The sequence below is a fragment of the Condylura cristata genome, unplaced genomic scaffold (genome assembly GCF_000260355.1).
Source record: "Condylura cristata isolate star-nosed mole 26May11 unplaced genomic scaffold, ConCri1.0 scaffold00027, whole genome shotgun sequence".
Lineage (NCBI taxonomy): Eukaryota > Metazoa > Chordata > Mammalia > Eulipotyphla > Talpidae > Condylura > Condylura cristata.
This window is the reverse complement of record NW_004567128.1, coordinates 19,702,084-19,718,723: the sequence shown is the minus strand read 5'-3', so window position 1 is coordinate 19,718,723 and position 16,640 is coordinate 19,702,084. Positions and strand designations below refer to the sequence as shown.

The following is a 16,640-nucleotide window of genomic DNA, read 5'->3' as shown; positions in this document are numbered from 1 at the left end:
ATCGAACTCATACGGAAGTGGCTTCAGACTCTCAGTGCTGTGCTTTAACCCGCTGCGCCACCAGGGAGGGCCTGTTTTTTTTTTTTTTAAAGCACAACTGACATGCTAATAAATAAAATGGAACCATAAAATATTAAAACCACAAAACACAGGAAAGTGTGAAAAATGAAAACAGGAACAAAGAACAAGACAAGTCACAGATATGGTCAATATTAATCAAAAACATTAATGATTCCTTTAAATGTCAATGATCCAAATATACCAGTTAAAAGAGACTGTCACAGTAAATGAAAAAGCAATTATATGTTGTCTACAGCCAGACCATATCACTTTAGACATAAAGACACATAAATTAAAAGGGATAAAGTTGTATCATGCTACTATTACTAACCAAAATCTAGCCAAAATAAATTAGGAGCACAGGTGAGCAAGGAATTTACCATGGATAAAGAGGAACATTAAGTAACAAAGGGGCTCATTCTGCAAGACCTAATACTTAATGTATATGCACAGAAACAAGAAAGCATCAAAATATTGTGGGAAACCTGATAGAACTGCTCCGAAAAACAGATGTATCTCTTATTGTAGCTGCCAGTGTTAACACCCCTCTAACAGAAATAGATCCAGCAGGCAGAAAATCAGTTAAGTGTGTAACTGCACCATCAATCAACTGGACAAAATTGGTATTTATAGACTACTTCATCCAACAACAGCAAAATTCACATTTTTCTCTAGCTCAATGAAATATGCACCAACCTAGACCATCTTTCGGAACATAAAACACACCTTAACAATTTTTTTTAACGTAACAGGATTCACATAATGGTTGCTCTGGGACACCATGTAATTAAATCATTAAAATGCAACACCTGGAATACATGGTGATTAAAACTTCACTTCCAAATAATAGATGAGTCAAAGAACTCAAGAGAAATTTTTAAATATTTTGAACTAAATGAAAATAAAAAAACAACTTATCAATATTGTAGGAGGAAGTGAAAGCAGTGCTTAGAGGAACATTTAGAGCATTAATGCATACATTAGATAAAAGATCTGAAATCAACAGTCTAAGCTTCCATCTTAGAAAGACAGAGCAAAGTAGAGTCAAGGCAAGCAAAATTTAAATAAGGAAAACTATGAAACTGTGATAAAAGACATCATAAAATTAAGTATATGAAGAAGTACTCTATGTTCACAGATGGAAAAACTGAATACTGCCAAGATGTCAGTTTGTCTATATAATTCAATGCAATCCTAATCAAAATCCTAATCAAAATCCTATCAATTTGTTTGTGAATATTGACAAAGTTATTCCAAAATTTAAATGGAGAGGCAACAGACCCAGAATAGTCTATTCAGTATCAAAAGAGAAAAAAAAATTGGAAGACTGGAACTACACTATTTACAGACTGACTATAAAGGTATGATAACAAAGAGTGGTACTGGTGAAATAATACAAATAGAATAGGGAGGCAGAAACAGACCCACATAAATATAGTCAACTGATCGTCGACAAAGAAAAAAAGGCAGTACAATGGAGTAATGACATTATTTTCACCAAATGGTGCTGCAAGAACTTACAAAAAAATGAATCTAGACACAGATTTTACATTCTCCACAAAATTTAACTCAAAATGGATGACAGACTACATGTAAATTGCAAAACATAAGCCTCTTACCACTTTATTCACAACCACTACAACTTGGATGCGACCAAGATACCCTTCAGTGGATTCATGGATAAAGAATTCATGGTTTACCTAGACAATGAATATTACTCAGTGCTGGAAAAAAAAAAAAGTTATCAAGCCATGAAAGAGACAAAGATAGACATTCTGAAATGGTAAAAAAAAAAAAAAAAAACTCAGGGTCACCAGGGGTGGGGGAAAAGGATGAACAGACAGCACAGAAAAGTTTTAGGGCCGTGAAACTATTCTGCTTTATACTGTAATGGTAGATATATAGCATTAAACATTTGTTCAAATCCAGGCCCTCCTGGTGGCACGGTGGGTTGGAGCACTGCACTGCAAAGCTGGCAGCTGCCAGTGGAGGTGCTCCACAGTGCAGCTGACCTCTCCTGCCTTGCAGTGTGTACTTCACTGATCGGCCTGTTCTGCTCCCCACTCTGTCTCTGGTGAATATCCTCTCACACCCCGCATCTCTGGTCTGTACCCCAGTTCTGTATGCATAAATAAATAAAATCTTAAAAAAAACTATCAACATTTGTCCAAATCCATAGACTGTGCAAGCCCAAGAATGGGTCCTGATGTAGACTTTGACAATTATGGACTTTATATAATAATCATGAATCAGGGTAGGTTATGGCTTATGACAAATGTACCAAAGTACTGCCAGATGTAGACAGTGGGGAAGGTCATGTGTGTGTGGAGTGAAAGGTGCATAAGAGAACCCTGTAATTTCTACTCAATTTTACTGTGAACCTAAAGAGCTCAAAAAAAAAAAAATCTTTTTTTTAAAAGCAAATGAAGTCTCTTCTTCTCTTGTAATGATTTGATCCATTTCAAGAGTTAGCTGTCTACCCATATGTATCCTAAATTCTACCCGGAGATCAAATAGTTTTCCCAAACTCAGCATGGCTAGTACTGAATCCTTGGTCTTACTTCTCAAGCTGTTTCCTTCTGCAATGTTCCATCATAAAAATGACCCTCCCTTCCAACTGCTCCTATCAAAATCCTTGGCAACATACTGGACTCTTGTCCTTTGTCACATTCCCCTTCCAATTCCACTTCCAATAAATGAGCAGGAAATCTGATCCTCATACCTACAGCATTATACTACTTGGTCCAAGTCACCATAACCGCTCTTCAAATTGGTATCTCTCTGTTCTTGCTCCTCTTGCAATCTATTCTCCACAAAGCACTCAGATTGATCCTTACAAAGCATAAATCAGACTGGACCATTTCTCTCCTTAAAAGCCTGCAAGGTTTTTCTTGTCATTTTATAGATAGCCTTACAAAGTCCTCCCATCATGAACCTACTAGCTCTACAAGATCTTCTCACCCTCCAAAACAATTTATCTGGCCCTGTTTCTTATAATTCATCATCCCTCATTTGTGTTCCTTTAGTCACAAGGGGGTCTCAAAAAGGTAGCACCTTGGGGCCTTTGCACTTGCTAGCTTCCGTGTCTAGAAAGCTCTCCTCTTCATCCAAATAAATGTTTTTTTGTCAACTCTTAAAAACCTTTGTTAATAGCAAAGTCTTCTCTGATCACTACATCACCACCCTCCAATACACCCATTCGCCTGTAGGTGAATATTTAGAAATGCCCCACTATTTGCCTTTCCCACTTTATATTTTCCAAATGCAGATCGATAGCATTATATAACAATCGATAGATTAGATAGATAGGTTCAACTGATTTGTACATCCATAAACAGTGATAGTTGTTATTTTACTTTTTTTATGATTGGCCTCCTTCAAATAGAATAAAGCTACTTGATGACAACAATTTCCAATGAAATAACAACTATTATATTCACTGTTCTATCTTCAGTGTCCAGGCCAATGCCCGGCAATGGATAGGTATACAATTAGTTGGTGAATAATAATATAAAAATATATTTCCACTTACAGCAAGGGCTAGGGCAACAGCTTCACAGCTCATCTAAATGCAATTTACATGTGCAATTGCACATCTAAATGCAATTTTAAAATTATTTAAATGAGAATAGTTTGAAAAAAAATTGTGGAACTATTACAGGTAGCTGTGAATAACTAAAATTACTACTTCATTATTGGCACTGTTAAAGTTGAAAAACCCATAGGGTCATGAACTATTTAAATTCCACACACCATGAACAATGGTGTGTAAACAAACCTCCCTTAAAGAGTGTTGCTTCAACTTCTCCCCTTTTTGCCTTTAGATTTAGTTTCTTCACTGGGTTTTTCCTCCTTTTTTCTTGGTACCTCCAATTCTATTCTTACTCCAGCCCTGGTACCCTAATTTGTATCCACTTAGCATCACACCTTCAATCACTTCCCTTGTGCAGCAGGATTTAACACTGCAAATTCTCACCTTCTTGATCCCTTATAATCCTCAAATTTCAAACTTTTTCGATTTCTCTGTTCACCAACAATTTACCCCCTGCGTCCCTCCCCCCAAAGTATCTTCACTGCTTCTAGTTTCCAATCACTGTTATTCAAAGAAGTGGTTCTTAACTAGGGTGTACATCAAAATGTCCTAAAACTTTTTCATGCCCAGGTTCCATGCTCTGCAATTCTAATTTGAAGGATTTACACTAAGGGAAGGGTCACTAGTCATAAGTAGTTCCGAAAGGAAGTCTAATGCACACTCCAAATTAAGAACAATTACCTCAAAGATTTGCCATTTATTTCATCGTCATACTATAGATAAACTATTCCACCATCTCAGGAATATAATTAAATGAGTCCTCTGTACCTGACACAAATGAAAAAGCTCCTGGTCAACAAATCTGTTTTCTCTTAGTCTCGTTTCTAAACTTGACGTGCTATCTGATACTACCAATTTGAAGCAATCCTCTCTTAACAACTCTAACTTTTTGGTCTTCTGGTCTCCTCTCCCTTCCTCCCTGCCAACTTGTCTAAATGCCATCAAGATCAATACCACTCAGTGTGATCCAAGAGCCAGCACTATCACTCTCATTTGGAAGCCTGTTAGGGGCAGTAATTCTCAGGCCCCCTTCCAAGGATCATTCTTGTGATTATTGTATATGCTAATGGTTGAGAACCACTATGTTTAACCAGCTTCTCACTGCTTAAGATATATGGGAGAAATCCATACATATAGAAGGGACCCTCTGTGAGGGAGTAGCTCAAACAGAGTAGATGCAAATACATCCACATTTTGAAGTTAATTGCTATCAAAATCATGTTTCTCATGACCAATGGCAATTTACAAATAAAAGCTATAAATTATAATAGCTACCAACCTCAGGGCAATCAACATATCCTAGATATTATGAGATTCTGTTAACATACATTATGTCACTTATCAGGTATTATAACTGTTACAGATGAAAAAATTTGAAGGATTTACACTAAGGGAAGGGTCACTGACTCAGAGGGAGAAGCAGCACATTATCCCTCCAAAATCCATGCCCTTGACCACCACGTAATTGTCTCTCACATACAGTAGGAAAGGAAGTCTTAGCAGAGAACCCCCAAAAGAAGACTCAGCAGAGGTGACTGAGGTTGACTGGTCAAAGAATTACCGGAAAAAAACAGAAATGTTGGCAGGAAATCTAGGTGCGGAAAGAACTCCTTCTTAAGAAGGAAATCATAATCACAGCAGACTGGATTTTTTTTTTTAAGTAAATCAATCTGAAGGCTACAGATGATACAGAATTTAAAAAAAATGTGCTATGGACTCTGTTCATCTTCTCTGAGTCCCAAGGTTTACAAACAAAAGTCAGGCACTAATAAAATGTGTAGGGAACAATGGTTAATGTTGTTAAAAAAGGAAAGAAAACAGTGACATGGTGGACAAAAAGCACTTTGATAGGTAGGCGGAGAGGGGGTAAATTAAGTGAGGGTGGAAAATGGGAAGTTACGAGGAGCCAGGATAGTCTGCACTGCAATTACAGAAACTTGGACTGTAGCCAACTAGCCATCTCTAACTGAATTTAAAACTAAATATCATTTCCGTTCACTTTTAAATGAAGTGGTCATTTGCTCATGATATTCTCTCCGGTGGGTAAATCCATTCAGGAGATAAAAGCTAGATGTAGTGATGAGGTAGTAAGGAGCAAGAGGAAGACAGCTCCTGATGGGAGATGTCGGGCTGGCTGGCAGGAGAAGGCCAAGCTGATGGAGGACACTTTACCATGAAGAGCCCCTTAACCTCAATGATCAAACCACCTTGAGATTAGGGGAATAAAATAGCTGACCCGATGGAGGACAGTTCACCATGAAGAGACCCTTAACCCCAATGATCAAACCACCTTGAGATTAGGGGAATAAAATAGCTGACTAGTTTGGGTTCTTTTAGTTACATTTGCTTTCTGAGTATGTCCATCTGGTCAGCTATTGACACACGTGCAAAGTCCACCTCCAGCAGCTCACTATTTGCATCTTTTAACATGATTTTTTTTCCTGTGTTGACTTTTCACTAGTTTCAGTATTAGAAAAATCAACCCTTTTTAAATTTTACTTTTTCTGATCCCCATTTTGTCTATACCTAGTTTTCACACCTCTGTTAGAAGAATAAACTACAGAATACATAGGGACATACTTTCAAATTTGTTTCTTATTTGTGTTCCAAATAGCATGCAGCATTCTGACTTTCTCCTATTATCCCATGAACTTTATGCATTATGAATTATCTTCCAAACACTTATTAACATGGCACTTTAAGTGCAATTACTAGGCACTTACAATACACTGAGCAGACCTAGGCACTGGGTAACACTGAAGGCTGAGCCTGAGGGAAGCAAGGTCAGTTTTATCAGTTTAGCAGAAAAGGGGGGCGATTTGTCCTGGAACAGTTGGAAATTTTTCCCAAGAAGTGAACAGGGCTAAGTCTGGAAGGATGGATAATGGGTTCATTAGGCACTTGGGAAGGAAAAATAAAAGATCCCTAACACCTCTCTTCCCAACTTTGGTAATGTTGGCAGCACTTAATAGGAAAAGAAAGAGTAAAATGACAATAACGCAAGAAGAAATGCAGTGGGTGAGGGAAGATTGTGCCTTTAGACACACTTCAGGTTTGAAAGTAAATGTTTATAAAACAGGACTCACTGGCCCTCCCTTTGTGGGGCAGTGGGCACAGCACTTCAAGGGAGCAGCAGTTGGTGCAGTGTGAGTTCACCCCTGGGCCCCCCTCCCCAGGTGAGCTGCTTGGTGCAGCAGACCTCTCCTGTCTTGCCCACTGATCCCCTCAGCAGTGGACTTCATCAATCTGCCCCACTCTGTCTCTGGTGAACGCTCTTACGGCCCCTACACCTCTGGCCTGTACCTCAGTTCTGTATGAATAAAAAAAAAAAAAAAACACCACCACAGGATTCACAGTCAAGGGAAATGGGTGGAGGAGGAAGAAGGTCCGTTTGTTTTCTTGTATTAAATTAAACAAATGAGTAAAAATATCAGTATCTGTGCTTGGGAGCACATATACTTCTTTTCAAAACGACCCTAAGTTTGAAAATGAAAGCCTACGGAACGTTATCCAAAATTACATTTGCCTTAGTGTTTGATATTCCTATTGTCATCATTAAGGGTTCTCAAGTGAGTCGGGGCAAGAACGTAGGTTGGTGCACACCCACATCCAATAATCTCTTGATTGAATCAATCAACAGCCACCTAATCAACTTCTTACCCTAACTTACGCACCTTCCCATTTTTCAAAGACTGGCTCGATTTACTACACTATTACTATCACAAGGTATTAATTTAGCTCTAAGTTCGACACTCCACCTCTTCACCCTTGCAGTCAATTATTTCCTCTTAAACTCCATTAGTTTCGCTTTGCTCCTGAAGGGACACTTAGAAAATACATCAATAGCTCAATTAGAAAACCAACGGCTGCAGCAACAGCATGAACATACCAATCTCCAGCCCTATCCCTCTCGAGGCTGTTCGTACCGTTGATCAAAATCAGCGGACCAGGAAGAAGGAAAAAGCTCTGGCAGGAAGGTCGTTCCCTTCCTCCCACTCCCAAGCCAGCCCCTTCCCTCCCCGGTTCCTCAGGGCTGCTCCGCGACCTCGTGCACCAGCCCCCCTCTAGTGACCCTCCCCCGCTGTCACCCGCCACAGCCCAGAAAACAGTCATAGTCTTTGTTAAAATGTTCATGAGCACAATGGACCAGAAGATGGACACATTCCCGGGGGTGGGGGCGAAGGAAAGTCAGAAAACAGCCACGCCCTCCCTCGCACTAGCCTGGAGCGACAGCCCACCTCCCCCCAAATCCTCCCCCGAGCCGGAGGAACAGTCCTGGCAACTCTGCACCCCGAGACAGCAGCACGCGGGAAGGGGTGGGTCCGGGACGCCGCTCAGGGGCACCTAGCGGGGGTACTGAACTTGAAGCTGGGACACCCTCCAGCACCCTTGGCGGGCTTCCCGCTCCTGCCCAGCGTGAGCGCGCACTTCCAGCCTCTAAAACCCTTTCCTTCCATGTTTCGGCACACATTCCCTCTCCGGCTCCCTCCAGCACGCACTCTGCTCCCCACGCGGCCGGGGACACCCTCAAGCAGCGTGGGCTTCCGCGCCACCGCACGCCCGGCCCGTGTCCCCAACCGAAAGGAAGGTTTCCGGGGTAGTCACCCACACACAACCCGTCCCCTGCCGAGACACTCCGCCCGCACCCCATCCCCACCGCTGATCCCCGCGCCGCCGCCCCACTCACCGCGCGCCCCGCGCCGCTACTCCGCGCCCCGCGAGCCTCCAGCCGCGCCTGCGCGTCCCACAGCCACCGAGCCCAGCCGAAGCCCAGAGCCGGGAGCGGAGGTGCAGGGCTGTTGGGAAGTAGCGCGCGGCCCGGGCGGGGTTAGGAGGGGAGGGGTGGGGCCAGGCTGAGTAGGAGACGGAGGAGCGGGGCCTCGGACGCCGGGTCCGGAAGAGCTAGCGCTCGCGGCGGGCGGCGGGAGCGCTCCGATCTGGAGGTCTGCGTCTAACGCTGATAAGCAAGGCGAAACCTCTCGGTGCACCCCCACACTCATCCTCCAGAAAGGCCAGCCTGCACGGGACCCCCACGCCTCTCCCTGGAACCACCCGATCTTAGCCAACTTTCAGTCTTTAACAAAAGAGTGTCTGTCTCGAAGCACCTCATTCTCTGCCAGGCCTACCCCAGACCCCCGCCCAGGCATGCACTCGGCCCGCGGAGGTGAGGGGCACGGAATCACACACACGCAGAGGCCCGTGCTGGGCATCCTGGCTAACGTTTATTTTTGCAGTGTGCGAGTTCAGATCAAATGCTTGTTGACTACCCAAACTTTGCCCACTGCTACAGTTCAGCCTTTTCCCTGGAACAAACTATTTCTCTTTTCTGAACTTTTGGTGACAGCAATCTGCTTTACCTTAAAAAAAAAAAAAAACAAAAAAACCACCGAATATCTTGGAAAGAACACAGGTTGTCAAAAAAGACCCATCTTCTTTGACCCTGTCTTTTAAAGTAGGCTCCTTAGAATCTGAGCCTTCTAAAAGCTCCTGTGAGAAATAGAATATTTGGCTCGTGCTGTGTGGACTTTGCCCTAGTGGTTTCAGGTTTTCTGGCATTTAGCATTTTAAGGAGGCTAACTTGATTATTATTCCATGCTGCATGCGTGCTTAGTTTTAAGTCCTATGCCTTTCTGTTTAGAATCTATTCAGCCGCGGTATCTCACATGCCTTCAGATCAGCTATTAAAATAAACACACCTGCGTGAATTCAGATTGAATTGGGCTGTGACTGTGATTTATCCCAAATTACTTTTCCCTTCTTCTTTGACTTATGATAGAATTCAGAAACATTTGGCATAGTAAGGATAAAAAATCGAGACAAGGACACACCAAAAGTCCTTCCTGGCCAGTATTTTGACTGTGATGGGAAGATTTGGGGAAAGAGTCTGGTAATTCTCCTTAGATAATTTAATCTGAATTTTTTTTCCATTTGTGGTAGTTTACAAACCAGATTTCTCTGAACTCACTTTTGTTTTTCATTTGCCAAAAAAGCCTAAGAGGGTTGCAGACATGTTGTATGATGTATACTGGTACATGTGGACACAAAGACTGTAGGATGAACAGATTTCTAACGATGTGAACAAAACGAAAATGATTGGGCAAAAAGAGAAAGTTACTGTTGTAACCCACATTGAAAAAGGTTAAGTCTATGACTGGCCTTGGAAGTAAATGGAACCAGCAACTGGAATGCCTCAAATTCCAAGTTGGGCTCTCAGTCCTGCCTCTCTCTAACAGAGACATTCTTTCAGAACCTCTGAAAGTAATGCTTTGCAGGGCTGGAAACATGGCCTCTGACAAACTGTGGGCTCATGCCTCCCAAGTTGTTGCCAGACTGGAGTGTCTCTCCTCAGTTCCAATTTGTAAATCACCAGAGAAAGAACATTATGGTGTGAGCTTGCGTGACAACCATTCATGGACAGAAAGTACGTGTGTAACATGAGAACACCACCTCAGGAGACCTACAGAGTTGGAAGGAAAAAATGAAGAGATGATTTCTAAATGAAAACGAAGGACAGGGTGAGATGCTGTTTTCTGAAGACAAAGACCCTAGGGAGACCAAAAAGATGTTCAAGAAAGTGACGACTGCACTTAAGGAACACAGCTTCGGATCCCCCTCTCTCTCTTATGTTGAAGCATTAACCAGTTTTATTTTTTCATATCTCTCTATTGGTTTTCTGTGGCTTCTATAAAAAAAAGTGACCAAAAATTAGTGATATTTAAAACATACAGATTTATTACAGCTCTGGAGTTCAGACGTCTGAAAAGAGTCACAGTGGGTTACAATCAAGGCATCAGCAGAGCCAAATACCATTACAGAGGCCCTCTGGAGCCTACAGGTGATCGACAATCCTTGATTCATGGCCCCTTCCAGCTTCAAAGCCAGCAGTAGCATTATTCTGACACTTTGTTTACTCCTTTCTACATTTAAGAACCCTTGTGATGATACTGGGCCCATCCAACTAAGCTCAAATGATTTCCAAATTTTGAGATCTCCTGATTAACAATTTTAATGCCATTTGTAGGTTTAATTTCTTTTTGCCTCTAAAGGATAGGCCTCCCTGAGCTGTTCAGGACAGGCTTTCCCAAGATGTGTTCCTTTATTAGGTGGATTATTCTGAGCTAATGTCAATAGAGGCTCTGCTGTCTCAACAAGAAACTTTGGCCATCCCTTGACTACCTACAAAAATGAAAATTGGCAATATTATCCAGAATCAGGGTTTTTCCCAGAAATGACCTCTATCTATATCACCTGTCTATAAGGCAAGGCAAACCTCTCATTACAGACACTCTGACCTTTGTCATAAGTCACCTTGTCACGTGTGTGTGTGCCTCTCCTTCTTCCATAAAGCCTCCCTTATCCCAGTTCAGGATTCATACCCTTCATGTCCCCCACTAAAATCAGAATTTTTGTTTCTGCATAGATTTTCCATATGCTTGTAATTCAGTGTGTTGCTTTTTCTCCTACTAACCTGTCTGATAATGATTACTCCGCCAGCCCAAGAAGGTTCAGAGGGCTTGAGGGGTGATATGGAAGAAGGAGGAGTAGTCTCTGCTCTTTGATGCTATATAGCATATTTCCACAGGCTCTTGCTATTAACAAACAGACATTTTTTTGTAGGACCATTATCATCCCTACCACAGTCTTTATGTAGAGCCTAGGTGTGGGGTAAATGATACTGTCACGCTTTTTGCACTCTCCCATCTCTAGTGTGGATGCCTAGGGCCAAGACGCACAAGCTCCGGGCACTCACACCTGTGACCTGGGCCCAGAGAGCACAGAGCATACGCATGCGTGAATGCTCACACCTGTGCCTAGAGGTGATGAATAAAAGGGCTGTATCACTCTAAAGTGAGACTACACAAGACCACAGAAAGAGAGGAAAGAGCCAGAGAGAAACCAGAGAAAGAATGCAAAGATTTGCAAGGGAGCTGGAAGGCATCCTAGCCCCTGGCCCCTGGCCCCCGGCCCCCCACCCCCTCAGACTCCCCTGCCCAGCCCAGCCCTGCCCTGCCTAAGCCTGCCTCCTTGCAGGTCAGCCACCCTGCCTGGGGTGCCTATGTACCTGGTTCCCTGAGAGAGTATTAAAGGCCTATAAAAATGGTCCGAGGGTTCCAGGACGCATCTTCAAAATCAAGGAAAAACCCACCCTGTGCAAGTACTAGACTAGGCATTTTGTCTGCAAATGTCCCAACCTGAGACACTTGTAAAAAATACTGATGACTGGATACCACTGCCAGATAGTATGATTTAATTGGCCTGGAATCCACTGGCCCCCTAAGTACAACCAGACACACAAACACATTTGATTGGATCTTCATGGGGCATCTCACCCTTGCTGGGTCAATCAGAACTTCCCCAGGGATGAAGAAGGGGGATGGAGATGTGTGAACACTGGGCTACTGGAGCTGTAACATCAGTTTAGCAGCTGTGGCCTCAGGAGCAACAGAAAAACATAAGTCTGGAGGGAATGAAAGGCAGGGGAGAATTAAAGAGAAGTAAACAAAGTGGACCGAAACCTAGATCCTTAATGATTGTCTGCCTGCTGGTTAAGCAGTGTTATTACCCTTGGCTTCTTATGGGGTACCACTGAATTCTCATAAGAAGATCTCTTATTTTTTTAAAAAAGATTTATTTATGCATACAGAACTGGGGTACAGGCCAATGGTACAGGGATGGTGAGAGGATTCACCAGAGACAGAGTGGGGTGCAGGACAGGCATTTCAGATAGATGAAGTGCACTGCTGAGGGGAGCAGCGGGAGTGTCAGGAGAGGTCTGCCTCACCAAGTGCATCACCTCCCTTGCGGGACTGAACTCGTGAGGTGGTTGTGGCCAGCTTCATAGTGCTGTGCTTCAACCTCTTGTGCCACCAGGGAGGGCCCAGAAGATCTCTTATGTTAATGAAGGTACCTCAACTTGGTCTCTCTTGTACAGCCCCCAAATATTCTAATTAATACATGTTGTGGATTCAATTTCCCCCTACTTATCTTTTTCATGCTATGCCTCTTGTTTAAGAATGCAAGTTTAAGAATCAAACTTACCGAGTTAGCAATCCAAATCTGGCACTAGCACTCCATATTCTTCTACCTCTCTATCCTCTTAATAGTTACTCACAGACCCAGAAGGAACCTTACAAATTACCTCAGCCCAATCCCCATGCAATAGTCTGGTATCTTCAAGGTACATACACCAGTTGAGGATAGAACTAGTTCTCTGACTGAAGTCAAGTAAGTATTAATAACTTGCAAAACAGGTCTCTAGCCCCTTTGCCAATGCCCAATCTTTAGATTTATAGTTAAAATTGACTAAATGGGCCCTCCCTGGTGGCGCAGCGGGTTAAAGCACAGCACTGAGAAGCTGAAGCCGCTTCCACATGAGTTCGATTCCTGCCTGCCCCGGAGGTGACCACATGGCGCGGCAGACCTCTCCTGGCCCGCCCACTGGTCCCCTCAGCAGTGTACTTCGTCGATCTGCCTGTTCTGCTCCCCACTGTCTCTGGTGAATCCTCTCACCGCCCCTGAGCCTCTGGCCTGTACCCCAGTTCTGTATGTACAAATAAATAAATCTTTAAAAAAAAATTGACTAAATGGCTCATTCCCGTTCAATTTATAAGGAAAACTCAGTTTCTTCCCATCTTTCCTCCTGAGATTTCTTTCCTTGCTAATAAAGCATCAATGCACCCGTATCACACACATTAGAAATGGTGAAGTTATCCATGAGCCTTTCTTTGTTATCCTCAGTTGTCTATTCACTCCATCTCCTACATGTCTCACATTAATTCCTGCCTCAGAGTCATCATTACACCTGCCATAGAACATGGTCACACAAATCTGGTTTCACTGATATCCAAATCCACCCTTCTCAGTTCTGCCAGATAGCGTCATAAATGCAAATGATCACTGTACAGCTTTAAAATATTTCATGATGTTCACCACTGTAACATAAATTCCATAGCTACAATCAAATTTTCAAATGATCTGGCTATAGCACACCTTTGCAAATTCAGACCTCTATCCATCATTGACACACTAAACTACTCCGTATTTGGCTTAGACTTTCATGCTCCTAGGACTTCCTATTCTCTCTGTATGACAGACACGTTCTAGAAGACCTATCTCAAAAGACACCTACTACAGAAGATCCTCCCAGTGCCACCTCACGTAACTGAGTTATTGTTACTCTCCTTGCTATTCCAGTATATGGGCCTCCCTTATTCGTAGCTGATTTATGCCTTAATGCACTGACAGCTGAATCGCTCTTTTCCCTAAGAGTTCTGTGAGGGCAGTGACAGAGTACCTCAAGCATGAGTCACTGAGCCCAACACACATAGGTTGAAAAAATTCCCTTGGGGACAAAGAAGGAACAAAGGGAAGGAAGACAGAGATTCCATGCTATCTTCTTGTGACTTGCCAGATATTTTTTAAACCTGGTGTTAACAACCATTTCACTTAATAGTCCTCCAACTTCCAATTTTATGCCCAGCACCTGGCTTAAATACTCATTTTCCAGAAAGAGTAGAGGGGTACATACCTTAATGGAGCCCCTGGTGTGATAATTCCTTTCCTTTAGGACTTTTCATCATCATGTGCTTAATCCATACTGATGTATGACCTGAAACGTCTCTTACTTTGTTTTATTGTTCAGTGTGTGAACATTTTTGACTTCCATGTGGCTGGCAAACTGCAAGAAAGCAGAGTTTAGTTTTTCATTTCTTATATACCAAAAACCTTGGTAAACATAAAACTAGCATGTAAACCAAATGATCGGTCATAAAATCAGGCTTATTACATTTAAAAGAATTAAAATCACAAAGAGTATGTGCCCTGACTACAAGGAAACAAAATTAGAAGTGCCAATAGATCTCGAAAAACTCCTTATATTTGAAAATTAAACAATATAAAAATCAGTTGTTTTATTTATAAGCACACAATTAGAAAATGGGATTTAGAGACAACTTGATTTTCATCAATATCAGAAATTATAAAATGCTTAGGAATTTCATGAAATATGCATTAAATTAAATCTTCTGCTATTTGTCTTTCTCCATCTGATTTATTTCATTTAGCAGAATACCTTCCAGGTCCATTCATGTTGGTATATTTTTTTTTAAAGATTTATTTATTTATGCATACAGAACTGGGGTACAGGCCATAGGTGCAGGGGCGGCGAGAGGCTTCACCAGAGACAGAGTGGGGAGCAGAACAGGCAGATCAACGAAGTACACTGCTGAGAGGAGCAGCGGGCGGGTCAGGAGAGGTCTGCCGCGCCATGTGGTCACCTCCGGGGCAGGCAGGAATCAAACTCATGCGGAACTGGCTTTAGCTTCTCAGTGCTGTGCTTTAACCCGCTGCGCCACCAGGGAGGGCCCATGTTGGTATATTTTTAAAAATCCTTTATCACATTCAAGAAAAGTGAGATTATATTTCATTCTTGACAACTTGGCAGCACAGAACCTTGTGGATCATACTTGGCGACACTGGTACAATACCTATCCTCAAAGAACTTGAAAACTATAAGAGAGGGCTGACTTTTTCAAGCATCTAATATATACTTGAAATAATAAAAAAAATTACTTCAGTACATCTATATACAACCCTTCATTATTCTTTGTAATTTATTGAAAACTAACAACTCAGAATTTGGTAAACTATATTAAAAAAAAAACTACAAATTTTATAAATCATATGAAGTATACATATAAGACAAACTCTTATTATAATAAAATATATTGAGGAACTCTGACAGCAATTGGGTTGCACAGCTCTGATCTTCAAGAAAGAAATCTCTTGTTCAGCTACAAGGGGTACAGGTAGCTGGCTGCTTTAGCTGTCGCCTTCAAGATGATCCTCCACTTTCAAGAGGAAAGTCAATTCATGATTGCCAGCAACTCTCACCAATTAATTACACGTGATGGGCACCTGTGCCAGGTCATTCCTAATCCAGCCTAACTCCTCTAAGGACCAATCTTGGCTCTGTAGCTCCCTCTCCGGTTGGCTGAGATTTTATCAGATCTCCAATTTACTCCCAGGTTTGTCCCGCTTTCTTCATTCCTGCCTCTCAAAAGGGTCAAATCTGCATCTTAGGTTCAAGATTTACTCTGTGCAGTCCTGCTTTTTCCCCATTTACCTTACACTGTTATTTCTCTGCGCTTCCCCCAACCCTCTTAATATTTGGATGATCTCAAAACCAACTTTTCTGGACGGCCCAAACATAGATGACCGCTAATTCCTAACCACATTGAAGCTGGATAAACTTTTTGATGTTCTGAATTGTTGGGAAAGGATGATCAATATTAATACAGTGTTATTATAAAATTTAAAAAAAGTAATTCCCATAGAAGTAAATTGTAATTTGTATATTATTTTATTCCCAAGGCTAATTTATGATTAAACAGAATGGCTATCACATCCTGGACCTTCATATAAAAGAACAGAATCTGTGACAAGATAATTGATTGCCTAGGGTGTAGTCACCTGGGGCTTTACCTTAGGCTACCAATATTTCTTTGGAGACTGAAAAATTGTAAAGAATAACTCTTAAAAATAGCCTCCCTTCCTGTGTGCAATACTCTTGACAATCTAACCTCCCCAACAAAGGAACAAGGAGATCACAGCTGCTACTCACTGAGCACTTGCATGCCAGCTACAATGCCATGCAATTTACATTTGTTATTTCAGGTAATCATGGCTTCTACCCACAATAGTTTGTTTCTGTTTTGCAAATGGCAAATAGGAAGCTGACTACTGTGCCCAAGTTCATAGCTGGTAAGTGTCAGGGCCTACATTGGAACCCAGGAAGTGCCTAGTTCCAGCTCATTCATCTCTGAGAGATTAAGTGTTAAGATTCATTTTAATATGATGTGGAGATTAAGATTCATTTTAATATGGTGGGGAGCTGGGACTAGAATCCAGGTTTTCTGACACCTCACCTTATGTTTTTGATTCTAAGCTGAGTTTCTTTTTTTTTTTTAAATTTATTTATTTATTCATA

At 42.0% G+C, this 16,640-nt stretch overlaps 1 protein-coding gene across 2 annotated transcripts in view; it reads right to left on the bottom strand.

Moving 5' to 3' along the window:
* The window catches only part of PRRG1 (proline rich Gla (G-carboxyglutamic acid) 1), a 99,925-nt gene extending 91,501 nt beyond the window's left edge, over positions 1 to 8,424 (bottom strand). Inside the window, exon 1 of one of the 2 annotated variants that reach the window (XM_004689939.2) lies at positions 8,340 to 8,424. The gene's annotated coding sequence lies outside the window, so the exon portion shown is untranslated. Of the gene's footprint in view, positions 1 to 7,541; positions 7,561 to 8,339 lie in introns of those variants that run through there. The other variant, XM_012730218.1, reaches the window with a different exon arrangement.
* Positions 8,425 to 16,640: the final 8,216 nt, after the last annotated feature.